General features: G+C 41.0%; 1 protein-coding gene across 8 annotated transcripts in view; it reads left to right on the top strand.

Moving 5' to 3' along the window:
* THRB (thyroid hormone receptor beta) overlaps window positions 1-25,817 on the top strand; it is a 391,398-nt gene that overhangs the window by 334,149 nt on the left and 31,432 nt on the right. The window lies entirely within an intron of this gene.

The following is a 25,817-nucleotide window of genomic DNA, read 5'->3' as shown; positions in this document are numbered from 1 at the left end:
TCCTTCCTCCCTCCCTCCTTCCTCACTTCATTCCTTCCTCCTTACCCTCTTCCTCGCTCCCTCCTTCCTTCCTCTCTCCTTCCTCCCTCCCTCCCTCCCTCCTTCCTTCCTCCCTCCCTCCCTTCCTCCCTCTCCCCTCTCTTCCTGATTTCCTTCCTCCCCCTCTCTTCCTTCCTTCCAAGGATCATGCCATTGCAGTCCTAGAGCTGGGAGAGGACCCAAAGGTCATCTGATCTAAACCCCTCATTTTACAGATGAAGAAACTGAGAACTATGAAGGGCAAGTGACTTTCCAACGGACACACAGGGGAGAAGCATCAAGGCTAGGATTTGAAGTCAAGTCCTGGACTTCAGAGCCAATGGCATTTTTCCTTCCTTCCTTCCTTCCTTCCTTTTTCTCTTCTTTCCTTCCCTCATTCCTTCGTTCTTTCTTCCCTCCTTTCCTCCCTTCCTTCTGTCCTTTTCTTTTTTCTTCCTTCTTTATTTCCTTCCTTCTTTCCTTTTTTCTTTCTTTCCTTTTTTCTTCTTTCTTTCTTCTTTCCTTCCTTCCTCTCTTTCTCCTTTCCTTCTTTCTCTCTTTCCTTTTTTCTTTCCAAATCTACTTATTAAGTTCCTTCTGTGTTTGAAGCCCTATAATCAATTACATTTTATTGGAGTCTTTTTTTATTCCCTCATTTCAAGGGTCAGTAAAACAAAATGAATTCTCAAAAGAGTGATTTGAATTTTACCCACGCAACCTTTCCATGGCCTTTTTTTCTTGTCCTCTTTCTTTCCCTGTCTTATTAGACTAAATGCTGGTGCCTTCGTTTGTTTTGACACAAAAGAGGAAATTCATTAGAGGAAAATAATGTTTTTACCTCCTTCCCCATAGAGTGTTACTATTCAGTTTTGTTTTGTTTTGTTTCCAGTAAGGCAGGTGTAGTTTGTGTACAGGCTGTGGCCTTTTGGATTCCTGCTAAATTCATCTGGTGAAATGGGAGGGACCCAGGCAGAGGAACTTTTGACAACAATTCAAGGGTGAGAATTAAGTCACCTCTCCCTCTCCTTCCCTGACACTTCTCCCTCAAGGGCCTATGCTGGCGATTTCCAGGGACTCTTCCTTTTCATGGGGAGCCTTCCCTTCTCCTGGAGGCTCCCTGTTTCTGTTTCCAATGACCTGGGCTCAAGCTGAAGCCCTGAGCTTCCCTCCTGCCTGGCCCTTCATCGGAAAGATCACTTACACCTTTGCCCAGCAGGGCCAACACGAGGCCCTGGAAAGAGCCCTGGCCTCAAATTCAGAAAATCAGAGTTGAGGCTGAGCTCTGTCCCTTAGGAACTATGGCGTCCGAACTAAGTGACTCAGCCTCTCAGAGGCGCTGTCTCAGGTCCACGAAGGGTACAATCAGAATCAGCCCACAGAACGGGTTTTCTAAGAAAAGGATTTTCTGAACTTTCAGGGAGACACAGAGACAGAGTATCTAAAAGCATGTATATATATACATATATATGTGTGTGTGTGTGTGTGTGTGTGTTCGTATTTACACATATGTATGGATTTGGTCTGTTCCTAGGATGTCATTAGTTTAAGGAACTGCCTTTACCAAAGCAGACTGGTAACTATTTGGCAACCTAGAGCTATGGAGATTTGCCTGGAGCTCTGAGCAGCTGGGACTTGCCCAGCCATACAAGTCAGTACTTGAACTCAGGTCTTCTTGAGTTTAAGACTGGCTCTTTGTGCCACGCTTTTGTACATACATGTATATGTGCATGCATACAACATGTGTGTACTATGTGCTCATGTGTATGTCTGTGTAACTATATATGTGGAGTGTGCCTATACGTGTAAACATATAGACATAAATATATTGTAGTAAGTATATTATATGTTATATTATGTATGCAGCATATTATATAGTGAGTACATTATGTAGAATGTATTTATAGATATGTTATGGGGATATAAATATATAGGTTGTATATATTGTATATATATACATATCCAATAGTTTCCTCTTCTGTAAAATAGGGAATAATAATAACACCTACCTCATAGAACTATTGTGAGGATTAAGTGAGATAATGCACAGAAAGTACTTTGCTAATAATTTTGAAGTGCCATCTATTTTTAAAAATTCATTATTTATTTATTTTTAACATTCTTTCCTTTTTAAATTTTGAGTGTTCCAAATTCCCTCCCTCCCTCCCACCTCTCCCACACCCACTGAGAAGGCAAGCAATATGAGATCAATTATGCATGTGGAATCATGCCAAACATATTTCCATGTTAGCCACCTTTCAAAAAAAAAAGGCAAGAAAAATAAAGAAAGTGAGAAAATTCTACTTCAGTTTGCTCTCAGACTTCAGCAGTTCTCTCTCTGGAGGTGGAGAGCATTTTTTCATCATGAGTCCTTTGGAAGTGTCTTGGATCACTGTATTGATCAGAGTAACCAAGTCTGTCACAGTTGGTCATTACAATACTGCTGTTACTGTCCACAATGATCATCTGGTTCTTCTCACTTCACTTCACATACGTTCATATCAGTCTTGCCATGTTGTTGTTTTTTTTTTCCTGAAACCACCCCCTCATCATTTCTTATGGCACAATAATACTCTCTCACAATCATATACCAACTTGTTTAGCCATTCCTAAGTTAATGGGCTTCCCCTCAATTTCCAATTCTTTGCTACCACAAAAAGAGATGCTATAATATTTTTGTCCATATAAGTCCTTTTCCTTTTTCTTTGATCTCTTTGGGATACAGACCTAGTAGTGGTATTGGTGGGCCAAAGGGCATGCATAGTTTTATAGGCCTTTAGGCATAGTTCAAAATTATTTTCCAGAATGGTTGGGTCAGTTCACTACTCTACAAATGTTTCATTAGTGTACCTATTTTTCCCTCATTCCGTCCAGCATTTGTCATTTCTGATAGGTGTGAGGTGCTACCTCAGAGTTGTTTTAATTTGCATTTCTCTAATCAACAGAGATTTAGAACAATTTTTAATTAATTTATTTTGAATTATCAACAATCACTTCCATAAGCTTTTGAGTTTTAAATTTTTCTCCCCCTCCCTCCCTACCTCCCTCCTCAAGAGGGTGCACAATCTGATATAGGTTATACATATACATTCCCATTAAACATATTTTCACATTAGTGATGTTGTAGGTAAGAATTAGAACCGATAAGAGGAACCACCAGAAAGAGGAATGAAAACACAACAGAAGAAAAAAATAGCAAATAGTATGCTTCAATCTGCATTCAAACTCCATAGTTCTTTCTTTGGATGTGGATAGCATTTTCCATCATGAGGCCTTTGGAGATGTCTTAGATCCTTGTATTGCTGAGAAGGGTTAAGTCTATCAATATTAGTCATGGCACAACGTGTTTGTTACTGTGTACAATGTTTTCTTGGTTCTGCTCACTTCACTCAGCATCAGAGCATACAAGTCTTTCCAGGTTTTTCTGAAGTCAGCCTGTTCATCATTTCTTATAGCACAATAATATTCTATTACGTTCATATACCACAACTTGTTCAGCCATTCCCCATCTGATGGGCATCTCCTCAATTTCCAATTCTTTGTCACCACAAAAAGAGCCACTATAAATATTTTTGTACATGTGGGTCCTTTTCCCATTTGTATGATCTCTTTGGGATATAGCCCTAGAAGTACTATTACTGGGTCAAAGGGTATGCCCATTTTTATAGCCCTTTGGGCATAGTTCCAAATTGCTCTCCAAAATGGTTGGATCATTTCACAATTCCATCAACAATGCATTAGTGTAGAACAATTTTTCATATGATTATAGATAGCTTTGATTTCTTCTTCTAAAAATACCTTCTCAATGGCCATTTATCAATTGGGGCTCTTATTTTCATAAATTTGACTCTGTTCCATACTCAGTATATACTTGAGAAATTAGGTCTTTATCAAAGAAATTTTCTGTAAAAAAAATTTAATAGTACTTCATTGTCTATGGTAGCTTTTAGCAAAATGTTGTTTCCTTGATTATCTCTTTGAGTTAGGTCTATTTTGACTTTGGCTTTGGCTGACATCATGATTGCTACCCCTGACTTTTTTTACTTCAGCTGAAACCTGTTAGATTCTGCTCCAGACCTTTATTTAACTCTGTGTGTGGCTTTCTGTTTCAAATGTGTCTCTTGTAAACAACGTATTATTGAATTCTGGTTTCTAATCCATTCTGCTATATGCTTCTGTTTTATGGATGAGCTTATCCTAATCACATTCACAGTTGTGATTGCTAACACTTTATTTCCCTCCATCCTTTCTATTATCTTCTCTCTCTCTCTCTCTCTCTCTCTCTCTCTCTCTCCCCCTCTCTCCCTCTTTCCCTCCCTCCCTCTCCCCCTCTGTGCTATTTCTCCTCAAAAGTCTTATTTTGATTCTAACCATTGCCTCCCTTAATCCACCCTCCCCTTTATCATTCCCTCCTCCTCTTATTCCCTTTTCCTCCTATTTTCCTATTGAGTAAATTACATTTCTATACACAACTGTGTGTTTGTATATGTATATATGTATGTGCACATATATACATGTGTGTGTGTATTCTTCTTTCTTTGAACCAACTCCAATGAGAATGAGGCTCAAGCAATGACTTCCTACCACCCATTTCCCCCCTCCATTGTAAAAGTTCTCCCTTGCATGCCTCTTTTGTGTAAGAAAATTTTTCTCATTCTACCTCTCCCTACCCCCTTCTCTCAGTACATCCCCATTTCTCCCTCCAGTTTTTTTGGAGTTCATTCCAACATAATTGACTCACACCCATGCCCTCTGTCTATGTAAACTCCTTTTAACTGCCCTAGTAATTATAAAGTTCTTAGGAGTTACAAGTATCATCTTTCCATATAAGAATGTAAACAGTTTAACTTTACTGAGTCCCTTATGATTACTCTTTCATGTTTACCTTTTTATGCTGCTCTTGAGATTTCTGTTTGAATGTCAAATTTTCTGTTCACCTCTGGTCTTTTCATCAGAAATGCTTGAATGTCCTCTATTTCATTAAATATAAATAAATAAACCAGCCCTGGAGTCAAGAGGACCTGAGTTCAAATCTGGTCTCAGACCAGATACTTGATACTTACTAGCTGTGTGACCCTGGACAAGTCACTTAACCCAAATTGCTTCACCCAAAAAAAATGTGTGTGTTTATTTATTTATTTTTCCTCTGAAGAATTACTGCCAGTTTTGCTGGGTAGGTGATTCTTGGTTGTAATCCTATCTTCTTTGCCTTCTGGAATATCTTATTCCAAGCCCTCCACTCCTTTAATGTGGAAGCCACTAAATCTTGTGGATTCTGACTGTGGCTCCAATGATATTTGGATTGTTTCTTTCTGGCTGCTTGAAATATTTTTTTCTCATTGACCTGGGAGCTCTGGAAATGGGTTTAATATTTGTAGGAGTTTTCACTTGGAGATCTCTTTCAGGCAATGAGAGGTGGATTCTTTCAATCTCTATTTTACCCTCTGGATGAGAGTTCCCAAAGTTGCTGCAGCAGCGGCTACTGTTGCTGCTCTGTGTGTGTGGGCTCCCACATGGGCCTCCACCCTAGTGACAGGCTTATCCTGCCAACCTCTTAAGTTTTCTTAGGCTGGAAAAATATCTCACCCCAACTTTTTATTGGCTCTGCTGCACCAAAATTTGATTTGAAGTGTTATTTTTAAAAGTTCTTTGGAGGAGAATGTTGGGAGAGTTCAGCTAGGTGACTGCCCCCAATCTTCCATCTTGGCTCCACCTCTTTAAAATGCCATCTAAACATGAGCTGTTATCATCCATTTCCTCCTGAGTATAAAGCAGGCCAACATAGGGGAGCCCCTCAAGGCGGTCTCTAATGCTGGCAAAGTTGACCAGCCCCAGTTTTGGTCCTTAGGCATACCAGGATCCATCTTGTATCAGGGCGAAAGGCTCCCCACATGGGCTCTGTTATGTCACAAACTGGTTCATTGCCTTACTTTCTCCATTGTTTTACCAACGAGAAACCATAGGCAGGTCTGCTCCATGTGAGTGTATACTGCATCACTTCAGGCAGAAGATGGACAGCCACTGCTTCCTCCGCGTGACTGTAAGCTTTGCTCTACTCCATAGTAATAGGGGGCTCTTAGCATTCTGCTTAGCCATGATGCAAATATCTCCCCTTGGCCGGAGGGAAATTGGCTGAGAAAATGGAAAGAGATGAATCAGATCCATTACTGCCCAGACACTGCCATGTGCCAAAGGACCCTACAGAACAGCTACTACCCTACATCTCAATCTTCCTGCCAATGCCTCTTTCCCAAACCCTTCCCCTTCCAGGTAGGATGCTGAGCAACTGCCCTATTACCACCCCTCCTGGAGGGAATCCAGAGCCCCTGGTTTACTGTGAACCTCAGACCCACTCCTGCCAACCCAAGGGTTGCAGGCCTGGCTTTTCCGCCTACTCTGAGCAGACGGTCACCAGTTACACTCCTTCCAGTACAGTAGAAGAATGACTTTGCCTTGCCATCTTTCCTTCTCTACCGCCACTTGTCTCCTGCTGTGAGAAGCTGAGCTCTTTGAAATCAGGGACCATCTTACTTTTCTATTTGTATCTCTAGTGCATAGCTGTGTTTTGTACATCGTAAGTGCACCAGACCTTACCATCTAGGCAACTAGATGGCCCAGTGGATAGAGCACTGAGCCTGGAGTCAGGAAGACATGAGTTCAAATCCAGCCTCAGACAGTTACTAGCTATGCCACCCTTAACCATCACTTAACCTCTTTTTGCCTCAATTTTGTAATCTGTAAAATGGGGGTAATAATAGCATCTCCCTCCCAGGGTTGTTGTGAGGGCCTAATGAGGTAATAATTTTAAAGTGCTTAGCACAGTGCCTGGCACAGAGTAAGCACCATATAAATGTTAGCTCTTACTATTATTACCCTGATGCTATACACACTGGCCCATCAGGCCTTGCTATTTGCCCTGAAGAGACACCCTCCAGACCCCTACACATTAGCATCTGACTTGCCAGTACACCCTTAAGACTCTCGGGCTTTAACATCTTCCTTGCCGCTACCCACTAATGAGCACCAGACCTTGCATCGAACTCTCCTTGATGTGATGTGGCCCCCAATTAGAAGGTGATCTCCTTGAGAACAAAGGTTGTCTCACTTTTCTGTGTGAATCCCCAGTGCTTAACATAGGATAATTGCTTTAGAAATGCCTTTTCACTCATTCATTTTATCCTTAAATCTAAAAACACCATTACAAGGAGCCACCAGGAATGGCCTCTTTCCAGAGCCATGGTGCCCTTGGTTCCTGGCCCTGTGGACTCCCCTTCTCTTCTAAGGGACCCCACAGGAGTCCAGGAGGATCTGCAGGAACCCGCAGTTGGCCATTCCTCCCATCAGCATGGACAGGGTGGGATAGGGCCATGGATCACTCCAGGCTCTGCAGCTCCTCCAGACGGACAGAGAGAAGGGGCCAGAATGTCAGGAGAGTGGCCACAGCCACGGCGCTGCTCCAGAGCTCTCCTTGGCCAATTCTCTTTTTTAAAAGGTAAAGGAAAACACGCTTCACAGCAGGTACTTTGTGCTGCCCTAACAGGTTAATCCTGACCTTTTCGATGCACATTTTTGCAAGCAGAGTTAACAGCATGCTATTTCCTGCTCAGCTGTCTCCTAAACAGCTGTGATTCAGCACAGTAGACACTGGGCACCTACTCTTCCCCTGTCGACGTGGTCCTGCCCAACTTGTCCAGCTCTTGTCACTTTATCAGATTTATTATTGTTCTCTTCGACAGCTGAACAGCACTGGAGGAATGAGATTTAAATGAGGGAGTTTTATAGAGGAAGGTAAACAGCATGCTGGAATTTGTATTGGACTTGGAGCTGGGAAGACCCGAGTTCAAATCCAGCCTGAGCCATTTGCTAATTGTGACTCTGGGAAAATGACTTTTATCGCTCTCAGTCTCAGTTTCCTCATCTGTAAAATGGGGATAATAATAGCACCTTCATTCCCAGTGTTATTGTGAGGTATTTCTAAAGTGCTTTGCAAACCTTAAAGGGTTATATAAATGGCCCCAGAGAAGAAAGAGTGATGTTAAAGGTTGAGGTACCAGCCATAGGGAGAGGCTATTGTGATGGAGGAGTCAGGATAGCTAAGGGAAAGACAGTGAGGATTTGGAGCAGAGGGCCCCACAGAGCAGCTACTACCCTACATCTCAATCTTCCTGCCAATGTCTCTTTGCTGAACCCTTCCCCTCCAAGCTGGATGCTGAGCAGCCTCCCTGTCACCACCCCTTCTGGAGGGAATCCAGAGCCCCTAGTTCACTCTGACCCTCAGACCCACTCCTGCTACCCCAAGAGTTTTTAAAACAAATTCAGCTGCTGGGAGGAGACTTCAGGGCACTTCATCACCACTGCAGGGGAGGCAAATATGGGGAAAAGGAGAGGAAGATCAATGCAAGACCAAGATGGGAATGGTAGGGAAGGGCTCCCAGGCAGGAAGCCCTTCTGATCACTTCCTATTTTAGTGCTCACTAACTTGTTCACTTCAATTGTGTCTCGGCTTCAAGGGGCTTCCAGCACTATCAAAATTTTGGCGCCCTGGGGAAAAGTTCTAATCACTCCCCACCCCTTGTTACGCTTCTCTGTTCCTAGAAGACACAGACAAAGTTAGCGGGTCAGGTATCCACCCAGAGTATACTTTAAATCTGAAATTCAGAGTTGTTTGTGGGAACCAGATTTGCCAAAAACCTGTAGGGTAGTGAATGAGGTGGTAGGTTTTGCTTCTGTTAGAGAAAGAGTAGTAATGTTTTTTACTATTGTTCTGCAAACTCTAAACTCCTTGAGATTAGGGATAGGGGCCATGTTTTTGCTTCTCTGAAGTCCTTGGATCTGTGTTTTACATCTTTTTTTTAGGCAAACCTGCATTTTCTTCAGTATAGCAAGCTCTCAGTAAAGAAGTTCCTTCTGCCGGTGTAGGTCAGCACCTACTCCACAAGTATAGTATTAAAGAGTCTCCTGGAGGTATCACGAGGTTGTCCCTTGTCAGGATCACACAGCCTAGATGAGTCAGAGGCAGGATTGAACCCAGGTTTCCTGGGCTCAGAGGCTACTCGGAATCAGAAAGACCTGAGTTTAAAACTGCTAAATCCTGGACATGTCACTTAAGAACTTTCAGCCTCCATTTTCTCATCCATAAAACGGGCCTGATAATAGCATCCATGTCGCAGGGTCATTGTGAGGATCAAATTAGATTCTATATGTAAAGCACTTTGAAGGCCTGAAACGTTACATAAATGTTAGCCACTCTTACTATTATATCACACATAAATGATAATATTGCCTCCTATGCTTTATTAAATGACTTTTTCCACTTTTTTCATACAATTGACCATATTAAGGTTCCAATTAAATTTCAATTTCAGGACTCTACTTATCCTAGTCAGTTAAGAGGAGCAAAAAGGGTGGGGGGGACTCCTAAGGACACCTCATTTTCCCACTTATATATTCATGAAAATCCTTACTGAATTCAGAAAGAAAGAGAAAAGGTCAATCTCAGGTGGTGGAATATGATCCCTTTTATTAATGTGCCAAGGACATTTTCAAACTCAGTATGAATCCTGAACGAAATTTGTTCTTAGTTGTAACAGTCAGTTTACATATTTATTAGAAGCTAAGTATATTCCCTCTCTGTGTGAAACACAGGGTTCATTTGGAAGGAAATGAACAACATTTATTAAGTGGTCTTTGTGTGCCAGGAACTGAGCTCAGTGATTTACAAATGTCACATTTGATTCTGACAACAACCCTAGGAGGTAGGTGCTATTACGATCCCCATTCTAAAATTGAGGAAACTGAGGCACAAAGAGGTTAAGTGACTTGCCCAAGGTCATACAGTTAGTAAGTGTCTGAGGTGGGATTTGAACTCAAGGGCTTTCTGACTCCAGGTCCAAAAAGTTCTATCCATTGAACTGCTCCCTGGGGTGCATTCGATAACTGATAAAAGTAGATTGGGGGAGGAGGGTTGTTAAATAGATTTTAAAACTATCCTATTCAAAGACTTCTGAGAGAATTTAAATGTTTTATATTCAACACAAATTATATTGAGTCTTCAAATTACCTAATTTAAAAAAGAACAGAGAATCATCTTTTCTTTCCCATTATTTTGTGATTTCTCATATGAAAGTTTTCTAACTAAAGACTCTAGACACAATTCTGGAGCATGGCTTGATTTTCAAAAGCATTTTTAGATTTTACTTAAAAAAAACTTTTTAAAAATCATTCCTTTGGGATAAAAAAATAAATAAAAATAATGGTCATGGCTTTCGCTAATATTGCTAAGCAATAAAAAGCAAGAAAGTCCTTGGATTTTTGCCTCCAAAGAAATGGACAAAATGCCAGGAAAAGCACTGGGTAAAATTAGATGCATGCAACATGGAATGCTTCTCCAAAAAGATTCTTCCTTGCCATTTGTGTTTGCCAGGAAGGAAAACAGCTCATTGAAAGGTTAATCTGAGTATTAGTTTTGGTCAATTTGAGATAAATAAAGGAAATCAGATAAAAAAAAAAGTAAAGTCTATAGTACTTTTAATCCTAGAGTTTTCAGAAAATAACCACCATTTGAAATGTAATGTTTTGACATTTTCAGCAAGAAGAAAACTTTAATTAAATGTTTACTTGTATGTATGATTAAAAATATTCTTGTAAAGGCTTCTGGTTTGTTTTAAGAAGAAAAAAAAATAATGAATACTGGATAGAGTGAAAGATTAGAGTTCCTAAGACCTGAGTTCAAATCCAGCCTCAGACACTTACTGGCAGTGTGACCCTGGGCAAGCCACTTAACCCCTACCTACCTCAGTTGCCTCATTTATAAGATGAGGACCTACCTCATGAGTTGTTGTGAGGATCACCTGAGACAATATTTGTAAAATTCTTAGCATAGTGTCTGGTACATAGTAGGTACTTTGTGCATGCTTGTTTCCTTCCTTTCCTTTCTTGTCATGATTCCAGCCCCTATGGTACTAAATATTCATGGACTTGGGTAGAATGACTATGAGCATATAAGCCCAGCAAATAGCAGTATGATCACAAACAAAAATTATAAGAAAAACCCAATAGTGTTTTTCCTAAACACACACATACACGCACACACACACACACGTAAAACTCAGTCAAAAGATTTGGCTACTGTTCATTTAGGAAAGATGAGTCCTGTAAAGGTTGTATATAAATAGTTTCCCATTAGAAAGTAAAAACTAACTGATTTGAGAAATTCCCAAATGTTTAAGCCCATAGAAACTTCTCACAAACACCCCTAAAGTTTATTGAAACTTTTTTTCAACATATTTTAAAAACCAGAGAGCAATATGTGCCAGTGGCTGGTTCCTGTGAATAATTCTGTAAAAGAAAATCAATAATTCTAGCAACAGATTAAGACACTAAAATCTGTTTTTAAAAATCGCCCTAGATTAATGGGTGGGTCATCCACTCAGCACTATTAAATTTTCAATGAATTAATGCTAATAAACAAGATTATTGATTTCAGGATTTTCTGTATGTCCCCCAGGGGAGTTCCCCTTAGAATACTGCACACTTAAGTTGTCAGCTAAAGTGATAGAATCACCACTTTGTGTAGCAATCATTTTCTAATCATATTGAAAGGAGCTAGAATGGTTTATCAAATGAATCCTTCTTGTGATGCTCTAAAAAGATGGCTTGTCTGGGCAGTCACTTCTTTATCTGATGTTGGGAGGTGGGGGCGGTCAGCCCTACCTGTGTGCCATCTTCCCGAGGAATTAGCTACAGTAACAGATTAAGACCTTTGATGGTCATAAATCTGCCTCTCAATATGTTTGAATGGCAGGGGAGTTTACCAGCCTACCCAATATAAATAGGACGTTAGCACATCAAGTGCTATTACTCAAAAGTGAAGCAGGCTGTGACTTTGTGGGTCTTGTTTATTCATTTTTCCTCTGCCTGCCGTTCGATGTGTATGGATGCGTCTGGGTGTGTATGCACAGCCGTGTGTATGCCCCAGATGGTGTGCATGCATGCTGCTTGTGTACGTGTGTATGTAAAGTAGAAACGCAGGGGACAGAATCACAAAATGAACTTCTGTGTGCAGGAAATATACGAGGTCTATCCGGGTGCTGGGAGTGCTGGTTATATGCAGTGTCCAGGCTCTTGTACATATGTTGAAGATAGTCAGAATTACAGTGGCTGTGATGCTCAGGCCGGGCACAGTAACAACATATATATGGAACAGGCCTGGGCAATGAATCAGCCGTATACCTGTAGTTACCCTGGAAACATGTTTAAAAGCGAGTACTCTGACATGGACATGTCCCTGAAGCCGTACAGCCAACCTGAATATTTCACTGAAGAAAAGCCTACTTTCACTCAGGTGCAGTCGCCACCGTACTCTCAAAAGAAAGGTAGGGACAATTTTATTTCTATTTTTCTCCCTTTAGTCTCTGTGCCTGTGCTTGTTTTTTCCCTAGAAGTTGCTGCATCTGTTTCCTCACACATAATCTTTGAATTTGAAGCCTGTCTGTTCCAAATTGAAAACAGCTGTAATAGAGGTTGCTAGGTGATTGAAAGGTCTCCGCGATCAGTAAAGATTTCCAAGCACTTTTTTATTCGCATGGGAAAGCTTTAGTTAGAATGGCTCTCAGCGTTGGACTTTTGTATGTGTGTTCAGTTAGCCAAATGTTAACCAGAAATCTTCAGGTGAAAGGGGGGACGAGGGGAGATCCAAAAGTTTTCCCTTTCAGAGATGGGCATGGTCAGATGTGGAATGGTTCAGTTCTCATCAGTTTCCTTTCCTCAGGTTCAATGGAAAAATCCACTTAGCTCTTTCTTGAAATTTCATAGGAAATGTACATGTTAGCTAGCCAGCTGACATGATTTGTCTTGGGCAGCGTAATAGTAATTGTATGTTAGAATGACTTGCTGGCTGGTATCTCTAGATTTACTCCTCTTGCTTAACCTGGAAAGAATGCTATGTCCAATCATTTCAATCCAGATGTAATAAGTTTCACCTTTCCAAAACCTTGCCTGACATGGACTGGATATCCAAGGAGGTGGCATGTCACTTCCCTACTTGGCTCGATAGAGCATTCCCTACAAAATCCCAAACACACAATGTTCCTTGCATAGGCATGATCAGCATAGCACTCGGTGAAAACTTGTAATTCAATGTAGCAACTGGATGCAAAGGCACTCCAAATAAACTCAAAAACGCAGTGTGGCTTTGACAGAAATGCTGGCATTCTGCATCTGTGGGTCTTAGGAGCTTGTTGAGCAGACAGAGATACTTAATTTGCGATGATACAATGCCCAATTGTGCTTATAAAGGAATATTTCCAGTGAAATTAACTGAAAAGAGATCCAATGAGGCTCGCTGAGTTCAAAAGGAAACAACATCGGCAACTTTTCAAAGGGTTCTATAGCAGAAAAAAAAAAAAGGCTGCCGATTTAATTCGAATGGACTAGGAATCCTGTTTCTGTTTCCCTCCAAGGGTAAATGATAGTATTTGCTGACATATCAGTAACTTCTAGATGTGAATAAAAGAAGGGAAGGAGATTGGGTGCAATTATAGTATGATGAGAGAGTATGTCTAAAAGTCTATTTTTTCTCCTGTAGTTAGAGAATTGTACTTCTATTGAGTCCCAGAGTTTTTCATTTATAACATTTTGGAGGCAAGAGACACCCTAATAAATTTCAAAGTACTGTCTCTAACTTGCAAATTTCCCATTGGGCTGACATATGTCCCCTATTTCTTAAGAAATGTGGCTTCTGGGTAACTCAGCCTTTAAAATGATAAATGAGTCCATCAGGACTCTGTGCATGAATATGTGCAACTTTGGGCGATAGTGTCCTAAGATCCTAAATAACTGATGTCTCTATTAATCTCCTTTTAACTTGCTGGAGCATTTAACTTGGCTAGGAGTTGTTAATTGAAGAACTTTCCTGACATTTTCCCCACTGATTGATTGGCACTTCTAGTGATTGTTTCACCAGAACCTCCACAGAGACCCAGTGGAGAGGTTCCTAAAAAAGGGGACCTGCTTTGAGCATTGATGCCTTGAGCATTAATATGATTCATGAAATGGAGAAACAAAGCAACATTCTATGCATCTATGGATGTAATTTTTAAAAGCCCTGTACCTTGAAAGGCCACTGGCCTCCCTCTCCCTTTGCCCTCCCCGCCAATCTCACTGAACAAAGCGAGTGATTGGCCTTAAGCATGTCAGTATTTGTGGCAGCCTGTTTTTAAGCAGACCTCAGTAAAACGAACCAATCTGCTAAACTGTCTCCCAAGAACAAAAGGTTAGACCCAGCATGTCTGTCTATATTGATCCAATATCGTAGTTGAGTGGGGTGGGTTCTTTCTGTCAGTGAATCCTCAATGGTGTCTCATTAAGACAACATTAATACTTTAAGCAGGTGTCCTTTTGAAGGGGCTTTATTGTTCCATTTGGGCTTTCTTTGATTCCCAATAAATCATAATTGCCTTGTCTGTATTCATTGTGCTCAGCGCCATTCTATATTCCTCAGTAACACAGCTGTCAAAACTTTTTCTTCTCTCTCTTCTCTCTGTCTTTCCTTTTAATTTATCTTCTTTCTTTGCCTCTGAATACAGTTTTCTCTCCTTCAGTATATTGAGAAAGGCTGAAGTTTAGAATAGAATCTTATCAGTTCTCTAATAAAGAATACGTGGCCTTTGTTTTTTTTTTTTAAAGCCTTAATTAAAAAAAAAAAATCCAGCACAAAGGAGTGATGAAAAGAATAATCCCAAGCAGGAAATAAAGAAAACCTTCTCTTTGTCCTTCAATGGAACATGGCATCTTAAATCGAACCTAGCAATTAGAGGACATTAAAATCAGTAATTAGACTAATTACTAGACTTTCCTAAGGGACAATATAGTGTTGAAGAGCTGAAATTGTGAAGGCAAAGTTAAGGAAATTGGACAGTCAGGGTGTGGTGCCTTCTCATTTGTACTCATGAAATCGACATAGCTAGAAGATGACAATGCCTTTGGCCTGATTCTCTCACCAGAAAGTCCAATTCTGAGCAGAATTTTAGGATCAATCAGGATCTAGTCTTGCCAGTCAAATATTCACTTTATTCTAAACAGAATCCTTCCTTAGAGGTGTTTAACTTAACCCTTTCCTTACACCTCTCCTTCATACAGTGAATTTGTTTCAGTTTCATATGCCTTTAAATCCTATAGGGATTAGACTTCCCAAAAATTGCTAAAATATTTGTATCGGAATTAATTTTCATATTCAGAGAACTCAGGAAGTCCTGACTCTTTTTTTTCCTCCTTCCCCTCCCTCCGCCCAAGTGCCAACTCTTAAACCATGATCAAGAAGGATCTTTTTTTTTTTCAGTAAATGTTCTTACTCTTTGGAATAATTTTGAGATGTACAAAAGGAAAAGTGAAGAACAAATAATAATATGCTTGTTGGGTTGTATTGGAACAAACACAGAAGCTCTACAGCTGGTGAAAGACCTACAAAAGCATATAATGAAGCCATCTTAGTAACTCATCAACTTCACTGAAGAATTGTCAGCCTAATGGGTATAATTGCATAAACACTAGAAATGGAAATTAAATGGCAAATCAGGTATTGTTTGGCCTGACTCAGATGCAGGAGATTGAATTTCAAACAAGACATCTTGCAAGGACATCTCAGTAACACTTTTAAAACTAGCTGAAGGATTGCTTTAGGTGAATGCCCAGTGAACTGTGAAGTATTGAAATGCAGATCTCGAGCTTTTAAAATATAATACTGAGTAGTTCGTGCGGTGGCAGATTTTGTTTTTACTGTGTCTGTACTCTGGTTGCTGCACTCAGTTCTATTTCAAGGTGGGCATTACCACGTGGAATCCATTAAGAGACAAGGCCCTTACAGAGAAATGCTGAAGTGTTTTCCTTAAATACGGAACACATTTGTCTTGCTCGAGGTTAAATAGGAATGCTTCTTAGTGCCAAGAAATGGATTGTGCCCAAACTAAGCCTAACAGCAGACAATGTCAGAGCTCTCTTTTCAGACCGTTCTCCAGCTCTCTTATCAAGAACTCAGAGGCTCTTGTCAAAAAGATGCATTCTTCAGAGATGGCAATTGTTGTGTTAACCTCCTCCTAAAACATCTAGTGCCATTTTCCACAATGGTTGCTTATGCTGAGAGACTATGACATTATAGCAAGATGGCAGCAAAGCCCATAGACTACCCTAAAAGGGTATTTATTATTTGAATGAGCTGTTTGCTTCCACTGTCTCTAATTCTCCTTCTCCTACATAAAGCCCCTCGCCAAAGACTAGAGCAGCTTGTTCACAGCCAAGTAGAACAGTTTTTGGTCAAGGGCTCATCCTCCTTGACCTCTCGGTGGCTTTTGAAAAAGCCAGTCACCCCCTTGCCCTCACCATCCTCCCTGGAATTAGCTTCGCATTATTCGCCTTTCCTGTTTCTCCTGCTTTTCTAGTGGCTCGTTCAGTATCCGTTTCATCAGTTCCTTATTTGGGTTCTCTTTGCTAACTGCATGGCTCCCACTGCTCTGTCTTTGGCACTTTCCTTGTCTCATCTCTGGCTACAATTGTTCCATCCAAGTGATGCTCCATTATCATGGAGACTCACAGATCTATTCTTGATGCCCAACCTCTCCCCCTCCTTTCATTCCATCTTTCACTGCATACAGATACTCTGCCACAGAACACTACATTCACAGCCCAAAGGCCTTGGGTCAAATCCTGATTCTTCCACTCATAGTACCTGACACATAATGAGTACTTCATAGATGCTTCTCACATACTGGTTGACTGAAGCCTTAATCCAGTCATTTCACTGCTGCATGAAACTTTTTTCTTACTCTCCCCAGCTGTTGATGCCTTTTCCTCATAATTATCTTATATTTATTCTGTGGCTTTTTTATGTATGTGTATGCATGTGTGTATATCTACGTATGTACATGTTGGTTCCCCTACTAGAACATAAGCTCATTGGGGTAGAGTTGTTTCATTTTTGTGTTTGTACAGTACTTGGCTCATAATAGGCAATTAAGAATGTTTGTTGACTAATTATTGACCCACCTCTTTATGCTTTCTTTCCTTATTTGCAATAAGAGGGTTTAGACTCAACAACCTATACATGGAGTTCTAAATCTTGGGTCTTATGCCATGATAGCTGACATTTTATTGAACGTTAAGGTTTACAAGGCACTTTTCACTCATCATCTTATTTGTTCCACACTAAACCCTTAGGAGGTGGGTTCTGAAGGTATTATCTTCATTTAAAGATGAGGAAAATGAAGCTCAGAGCAGTTAGTCCATGGTTGCACAGATAGTAAGTGTGAGAGATGGGACTTGAATCCATAGTTCTTTGGGCTCCAATCCAATGCTCTCTTCACTCTATGCCACAAGGCTGCCGCAAAGGTCTCAGCTCCAACCCTCCTTTTCATAATTATTTTCAAACCCTTGACCAGGCTGAGATGATCACATACCTAAAGACCTTTAAGCCCTTCTCATGGAACCTCTTGCTTCCAGCTTCTCCTCAGCTCTTTTCATCTTATGTGTGAAACTCCATAAAATGGTTGTAATTTCAATTATATCATCCAGGGTTAGACAGGCCTGTCAGCACCCCTTTAAAACACACTATGAAAAAAAAAAAAACATACTATGGAGGGAACTTTTACCTGTCTATATATGGTGCTATCCCTTTACATAGTAAGTGCCAAAGAGCAGGCCTTCTTACCATTTCCTCTTCCATCTCAGGCCTCAGTGGTTAGTGGCATTCCAGGGGTGTTAACTGAAGCAAAAAGAATCAGTGGTGTACTCCCACCCACCCCCACCCACAAAATGTACCAAGCCTGCAATTTTATAGATGTAGGGACCTTCTGGTGGGAAGTTTCTTCTGCCAACACAAATCAGCATCTTTCTGTCTTAGATAATTGCCAGGACACCCACAGGGTAACCTATCCAGCATCACATAACCAGTGTTCATTAAGGCAGGGCTTGAACTCAGCTCATCTTGATTCCAAGGTCAACTCTCTAGCTTCCATGCCTTGCTGCTTCTCATATATGAGAACATTCAGAAGAGCATCAGAAACAACAGTGGCCACAGTAATAAGAGTACTTAATAATTATAATAAATAATTAACATTTATATAGTATTTTGAGGTCTATAAAGTGCTTTACCAATGTTATCTCATTTGATCCTCACAACAACCCCATGAGGTAAGTGCTATTATTAACCCCATTTTACAGATGAGGAAACTGAGGCAAACACAGATTAAGTAACTTGTCCAGGGTCATTCGCAAGTCTAAGGCAGATTTTGAACCATGTTGTAAGTAGTTAATAATTGCTTTTGCATTCATTCATTCAATCATTTATTCATTCTCTCCACTATGCCCCATACTTGCAAGATCACAATCAACAGTTGATCAGAAATTGGAAGAAATCAATTTTTAAAAGATTAGGAAAGTTTAACAAATGATGAAATCTATAACTAGCTAGAGATTGCTTTTAGGAGAAAAAAAAGCTCGATGAAATGGTAACCCAGTTTACCAACCCAAAGGGAAGAGTTTCTGGCCAAATGAATGCGAGTAGTGAGGGCCCAGGGGCCACTGAACTCATCCTCCTAGCTCATTGTCTTGGGTCATAATTGGTCGAGGTCAATCAATCCCAGCCTGAGGACTGAACAGCCCTGGGGGACAATGGTACTACTTCCAGAGACCCTGGAATCCACAGGACCATCAAATGTGAATCATCTAACTACTCTCAAGCGGCCATCCACAGAATTTTTTATGCTAATTTTTGAGGTTGGTTTGGAAAACTCTGTAGATCATTTAACAACTGGATTTGTGGTACCATTATAGGGACTGATGCATTCATTGGAATTCTAGGTACAGTGCCTAGGAGAAACTCTAGCTTCTACTGCTTGTTGAGTCAACCTTATTAAGTGACAACCAGTGTCACAGAGCCAGGGAGTTACTTGAGATTGCTTCACCCTTTTAGTGATAGCTTCTCACTCTCCTACTGGAGCCAATGTCCTGTTGACAACTGTGTGATTTCTGTGGAATGTTTGGGAGAGAAAAGGAGAGGAAAGGTGGGGATGGTAATAAGGCATGACAGTAGTTATACTTACTTGGGAAGTGAGGTCTTATGTGTACTACCAGCTATGTTAAGACACCTATAAGAATCCTTATCATTCATTTTATATGAAATATCCACTTGAATCAGTTCACTACTGACTTTACGTACACTGTGTGCAAAGCACTCTGCTAGGTATTTGGAGGAAGAAAAAACAAAAATAAAATAAATTATCCCCTCAAAGAGCTCACATTCTAGTTGGGGTGGGTGGAAGTCAACATGTATTTACTTTTTTATGGTGGGGGGAGTAGTAGGGGACGAGACATGTGATTTCATTGGTGGAGGAAAACTCCCAGTGATTAAATTCCTTTCACCAAAACAAAGCTCTGCAGTTTGAGCCTGGATTTTAACCTGGGATCCATTGACTCCCCACAGATAGACTTCATCATGACCATGAACTTGGATGAGAAAAAAATGTATCTTCATACTCAGTAACCTCTAACCAAAATGTAACATTTCCTTTAATTACCAATTTTTTTAAATTATTCTAAAAGGAGTTCTAAAATTATCCTAAAAAGATGTCTAAAAAGCCTGTGTGCTTCACCAGACTGCCATTAACCTCCAAAAAAAGGTTAAGATCCTCTGTCTTAGAGAGTTGCCTGGAATACTAAAGGTAATAATAACAATAATAATAATAATAATAATAATAATAATAATAGGTAGTTGTCATTCTTTCTCAAAGAAGACCAAAATGACATCACTATATTGGGGTCATGGTACATTGTGTCCAACCGTGGCTGATCAAAACAATATGAGCTTGGAAGGCTCTACTACAGGTCAGGAACAATAACAATATTTATATAGTGCTTTAAGATTTGCAAAGCACATTACAAATATTATCTTGTTTTATCCTTACAACCCTGAGAAGTAGACACTATTATCATTCCCATTTTACAGATGGGGAAACTGAGGCAAAGGTTAAGTGACTTGTCCAGTGCCACCCAGCTAGTAAGTGTCTAAGTTTGGACCTAAACTGAGGTCTTCCATACTCCAGGTCTAGCATTCTATCTTCTGCACTCCCCTGGTTAAGCGATTTGCTCAGGGTCATACCAATACTCCATACTGCCTCTCTATACAAAGTGTATGCAAAGTATGCAAAGTGGTCAGAAATAATTTCAGAAAGGCGAGACTTCTTGTAACTGGAGGGATCAGGGAAGGCCTTATGTTGAAGGGAGCATTGAGGTGTCTCTTAAGGTAGCTGGAGATTCCATGAGGAGCAAGTGAGAAGGAGGAGCATTCTAGATAGCGGAGCGGGGAAGGGAAAGGACTCTGCCAAGGCACCCCTTGACAAAAAAAATTAATCACAAATCAGAAGATTCTGATCAAGAAATATTTATTTATTGATGAGTGGCCTACCAGGAGAGATAAGCATCTTCAAGGTTTTTATAGCAGCATTATTTACAATTAGAAAAAACATCAAAACCATCTAAATGTCAAATAATAGAGGAATGAAAATAAATTGTGCTACATTAATATCTGCAAGCTTCCAGAGACATTCATGTTTCAACCATGATTCCTTCACGTGTGTTCACATAGGTAACTGTCTTCTGTCCCTGAGGTTTCACTTGAATTTGGAGAAAGGGTGGAGTGGAAGGAAATTTCAATTTGAAGTGAAGGGACCTAGACTCAAAGTCTGGCCCTGCCTCTTGCTACTATGTGACCATGAATAACTCACTTTCCCCTTTCTGTGCTTCAGTTTCCCCAACTGTAAAACCAAAAGGGTTGGACTAGGTTAAGCATTCTTAACCTCTCATCCACAGACCCCTTAGGGAGTCTGTGGATAGATTTCAGGGTATTTGTGGACTTGGATGAGAAAAAAAATTACATCTTTATTTATGATTTATTTATAATTGTGTATCATTTATTTCTAACTTGTTTCTTTTATAATGCTACGTATTCGGTTTGTATTCAGCAACAAAAATAATGCTATGTATTTTATTTTATATATTTAAAAACATTATTCTGAGAAGGGGTCCTTGGCTTCACCAGAATGCCCAAGGGGTCTATAATGCAAAAAAAAAAAAAGAAGTTAAGAACCCCTAGGCTAGATGGCATTTGAGGACCCCTCCAGCTCATAGTCTGTAATGTCTCATCCTACGATCCTACAGACTTGATTTGGGAATCTGGTTTCTGTAGGGGATCAGAGCACATTTTCTTCAGTTCCTGATACACAGTGGTGGGATCAGGCCGGCTTCCATGCCACCAACAGGCGATTTCAAGGGTGCTGACAGCTCCAGAAGAGGAGATGTCATGTCCCGGCCAAGTCACAGCAAGGCGGTCCATCCAGAGAGAAACAGGGGCCAAGAACAGGATGTTACGATGTTCAAGGCCTCGGCTTCAGTCTTGGGGACGTGGTGCCAAGGAGTTAAACATGGGCCGTAGCAACAACAACAACAATAATGAACTTTGGGTGGGAACAGGATTCCAGAGCCCTGACAGCCAACAGGCTGAATCTGCCCAGCCTCGGGTTCTACGGCCTGTTGCTTGCACCTGCAAAAATCCTCTGCACTTGTGTTGGCTGTGGGGCCCTGGCAGTTCCAGAGGACTAGCTAATACAGTTCCCTTGTTTAGTACCTTTATGGAAATTTTAAACTTTAGCCTTCTCTTGGTGTGTCTCTGTCTCTTCCTGTCTCTCTGTCTCTCTCTTTCTTTCTCTCTGTTTCTCTCTGTCTCTGTCTCTATCTGCTTCTCTCTCTCATTCTTCTCTCTGTCTCTGCCTCTCTTCTCTCTGCCTCTTTCTCATCATCATCTTCTTCTTCTTCTTCTCCTCTCTCTCTCTCCCTCTCCCTCTCTCCCTCTCTCTCTCTCCGTCCTCCATCCACCCAGCCACACACAGTGTTTGATGAGCAGTTAATTCTCTAGGCACAAAGCCCAGTTTGTATTGTTTTTTATTTTGCTTATTATCATGGAAAGGCTCCCGGAGTCTGTGGTGGGGATGAGGGCCTTCTGAATTATCCTGTTGCTGTTGCTATGTCTTCTTCAATTAGAGTATTCACTCCATCAATTACCCACAAGACTGAGGTGCCCAAGGGACTTGAGGCTCAGCAATTGTGTAAGCTGGGAACATAATGAATTGTGCATGGAGAAGGGGACACCAGAGTTTACTTGGGGAGGGTTACAGCCAGGATGGCACAGCCCAAAGTGGATCATTGAGAATTCAAAGGAAGCACACAACTCAGGTAAACCAATGACCTAGTCCTGCCCATTTCTGCGACCTAGGCTCAGTGTCTGTGTGCAGATTTCCAGTTTTCACCTCTGTATGTGGAGGAGAAAGAAAAGAGGTATAGCCTAGTAGAGAGGGAGATGGCCTTGATGCCAGAAAGACCTGAGTCCAGTGCTGCTTTGTGACCCTAGGGTAAGTCACTTAACTTCGTGCTCTTCTAGACAACCCTCTTAAAACTATAAGCTGCCGTGGCACCAACCTGCTTTGGTGGAGAGAGTGCCTTCCCCCAGAAGTTCTTTACATCAATGAAATCACTGGTCCAGTCCCTGCTCCTCTACGGGGGGAGATGGCTCTGTAGCTGATAGCTTCTCCACCCTATAGCTGATGGTATGTCTAACCCAAGTAACCCAAGCAAAACAGAAACCTAGAACCTTGAAAGGGAACATCTCCATCGCTAAAGGATGTGGCCCCTTCGATGGGGCTGGATCTGGACATGCCCTGTCCACTGCAATGAGGGGATCTAGACTTTCTACAAAAGATAAAACTTTCTCCTATGCCAGGTTGACTTCATTTGCCAATCTACAGCTGTCTCTTTGTGGTCCAATTACCTGGAACTTTGCTGAATCCACTAAAATCTTTCCTAGACATTTAGAACTCAAACTGTGAACTATTCTCAAAGTAGTTGATGAGTCTGTCTGTCTGAATGTCTGAAAGTCTGATTGTCTATCTGTAAGACCAGCTGGCTGCCTCCAACCAATCAGAGTTTTGCATCTCTTACCTGCCCCTAACACAATATCAGCCAAAGCTCCCTCACTACCATCAATCACCACTATCAGTCCTCTGGGACTGGCTCACTTTATTTGTATCCCCAGTGCCTGGCCCATGAGAGGTGCTTAATCATTGTTTGTTGATTGATTGACTGATTGATTGATCAATCCTTATCTCAGTAACTAGGTCACCAATCTCTCCTTCACTGAAGCGGTAGCACCACAGAACATGCATCCCTCCTATGGATTCGGATTCTTGACCCTGCCAAAGTGGCACCCCTCTCTTCTCAGGATGTGTGAGCTCTGGCGGCAGCGTTAATTACACTCTTCCACTTCTGGATTCTCTAGAGCCACCCCACACACATCCTTTCCTCTCTTGCTTTCTGTTTTTTCTTTCCTCTCTGTGCCTGCCTCCATCACATCCCCAACATGCACCCTTCCCCAGAGTTGAGAAGGAAAATAATCAGGGTGAGAATCCCAGATTGGTCACAAAGAGTGGAATGAAAGAGGAGACCGGGACCATCTTTTTTCTTCCTTCTCTTCAACCCATCTAATGACTGACTGCTTCCAATTTTTCACTGATGATGCTTTGAAACACATGGGAGTTAACTGACTGGATTAATCTTTGTTTTCGCATGATACAAAGACAAATCGGAAAAGCCATCTAGCCTTTAAATGAAGCACAGGTAGCTGGCAAATTGATTTCTGAATGATTTTATCTTTAAGACAGTGTGGCACAATGGAAAAAATGCTAGGTTTGGCGTCATAGGACCTGGGTTCGAAACCTAACTCTGTAACTTGTATGACCTTGGGGCAGTCACTTATTAATAAAAAATAGCTAGCATGGCCCTTTGAGGTTTGGAAAGCACTTTACATACGTTAGCTCATTTGGGAGGTAGGTGCTCTTCTTATCCTCATTTCAGAAACTGAAATGATTTTCCCAGTATCACACAATGAGGAAGAACTATCTGAGACTGGATTCAAACTCAGATCTTCTTGATTTCTAAGTCTGACACCCTGTGAACTGTACCACCTTACTGCCTCCAAACCTCTCTGGGCCTCAGTTTCCTCATCTGTAAAATAAAAAGTTTGAACTAGATGGTCACTAGGGTCCCCTCCAGCTCCAAGTCTATGAGTCTATCTGTACTATAAAGTCCTGTATAAATGGCAGCTATTATTACATCATCGTCATCATTATCTGGACCATCCCCTAAAAGAAGATGCTGGATATTTCTAACAAAAAAAGTTCTGAAGAATTATAGAAAGTTTCACTTTTCTTCTAGTTTTCTCTTCAAGGCGACTTTTCTGAGCGACAAATTTGATCTCAGTTTTTAAATTAAAAAAGTTGGGAAAATGTTATGAAGAGTATGGTAAATCTCTCCTATCATTCTGCCCTGAAGTAACTTTCCCTGAAAATAATTAGGCATTTGATGACTAAAAAGACTTTAGGAAGAGCCATAATCAGGAGAGAGAAATATATGTGTGTGTGTGTGTGTGTGTGTGTGTGTGTGTGTGTGGTGTGTGTGTATGTGTGTGTATATACATGCATATCTATATATACATAGCTATTTTTCCCTCCACCCCATCCCCTAAGTCATGTGTGGGTTAGATTTCTGAATCTGGCCAGGCTCCATGCAACGCTCAATAGTCAGAAGGAGATAGACTTCTAGGGCTCACATAGTAAACGGAATCAACCATTCTCATGGTCAGTTCTCATGTGTATGCACACACACGTGTTTAGTGACCCAGATGGGAACAAAACAGACAAAGACAGGTGAGAAGTGGGCTAACAGTGGTCAGGTTCTACTGACTGCTCCAAAGAGAAAACAGGAAGTCTACTAACAGCAACTAGAGTCTTCGTAATTTAATTTGGACTTCTTTTTTAGGACTAAGACCATAGAATCATAGATTTAGAGTGGGAAGATCATCTAGAGCAGAGATCATCTAGTTCAACCCTTTTGTTTTCCAGAGAAGGAAACTGAGGCTAACTGAAAAGCTAAGGGAATTGTCCAAGGTCACACAGGTAGTAAGTGAAAGATCTATGATTTGACGTCAAATCCAGGGCACCATGCTGCCTCTTATATCCTATATCTCAGTTCCTCCCATTCATTCCCTACTGGGTCTGGATTTTTTTTTTTTGGTGGGGAAGAAATTCCACTTCATATAATTATAAACCTAAATAATTGTCTCTGTGTAGATAAATCCATTAATTCATTCAGTCTGTATTAAAAGTTAAATCTTTCCAATAGAGACAATTAACCTAAATTGTTTTTATTGGACTGGAAGTCCAATTTCTTTGACCTGGATTTGAGCCCCATTTCTGCCACAAATTTGTGTCATGCTGGACAAGCTTCCTCTATAAAAGGAGACACTTGGATTCACTAATCTGGGATCCTGTCCAGCCTGGAAATATTTCTGTGCCACTGCGTAGTGCCTGCGATCCCAAACAGAATCCAATTTGCTTTGGCATTAACTGCCAAGACCAGACCCTGAAAAGACTTGATGGGGATAAAGGCAGTTTTATCAGCTCAAGAATCCAAACAGTGACTCCCAGAATCCAACAGGTTTTTGCTACCATGTTCAGTCTCCCTCTTCTCCATCTCCTTTTTCCATAAGCACAAAGATGACAATGGAGGTGATAATGTTGCATGTAAACACACCCTGGGGTTGAAGATTATGACACTGGTTGTGTGAAGACATGACTTTTGCATTGCATGAGTTCTCTTTGGGGAGTCCCGCCTAGGCTTGTAGGCAGCCAGCTGGCTCTGGCTCTGAG

This window comes from Vombatus ursinus, unplaced genomic scaffold (genome assembly GCF_900497805.2).
Source record: "Vombatus ursinus unplaced genomic scaffold, bare-nosed wombat genome assembly UNPS02014799.1, whole genome shotgun sequence".
NCBI lineage: Eukaryota > Metazoa > Chordata > Mammalia > Diprotodontia > Vombatidae > Vombatus > Vombatus ursinus.
The sequence above is the reverse complement of the archived record's forward strand: the minus strand, read 5'-3'. Positions and strand labels throughout refer to the sequence as shown.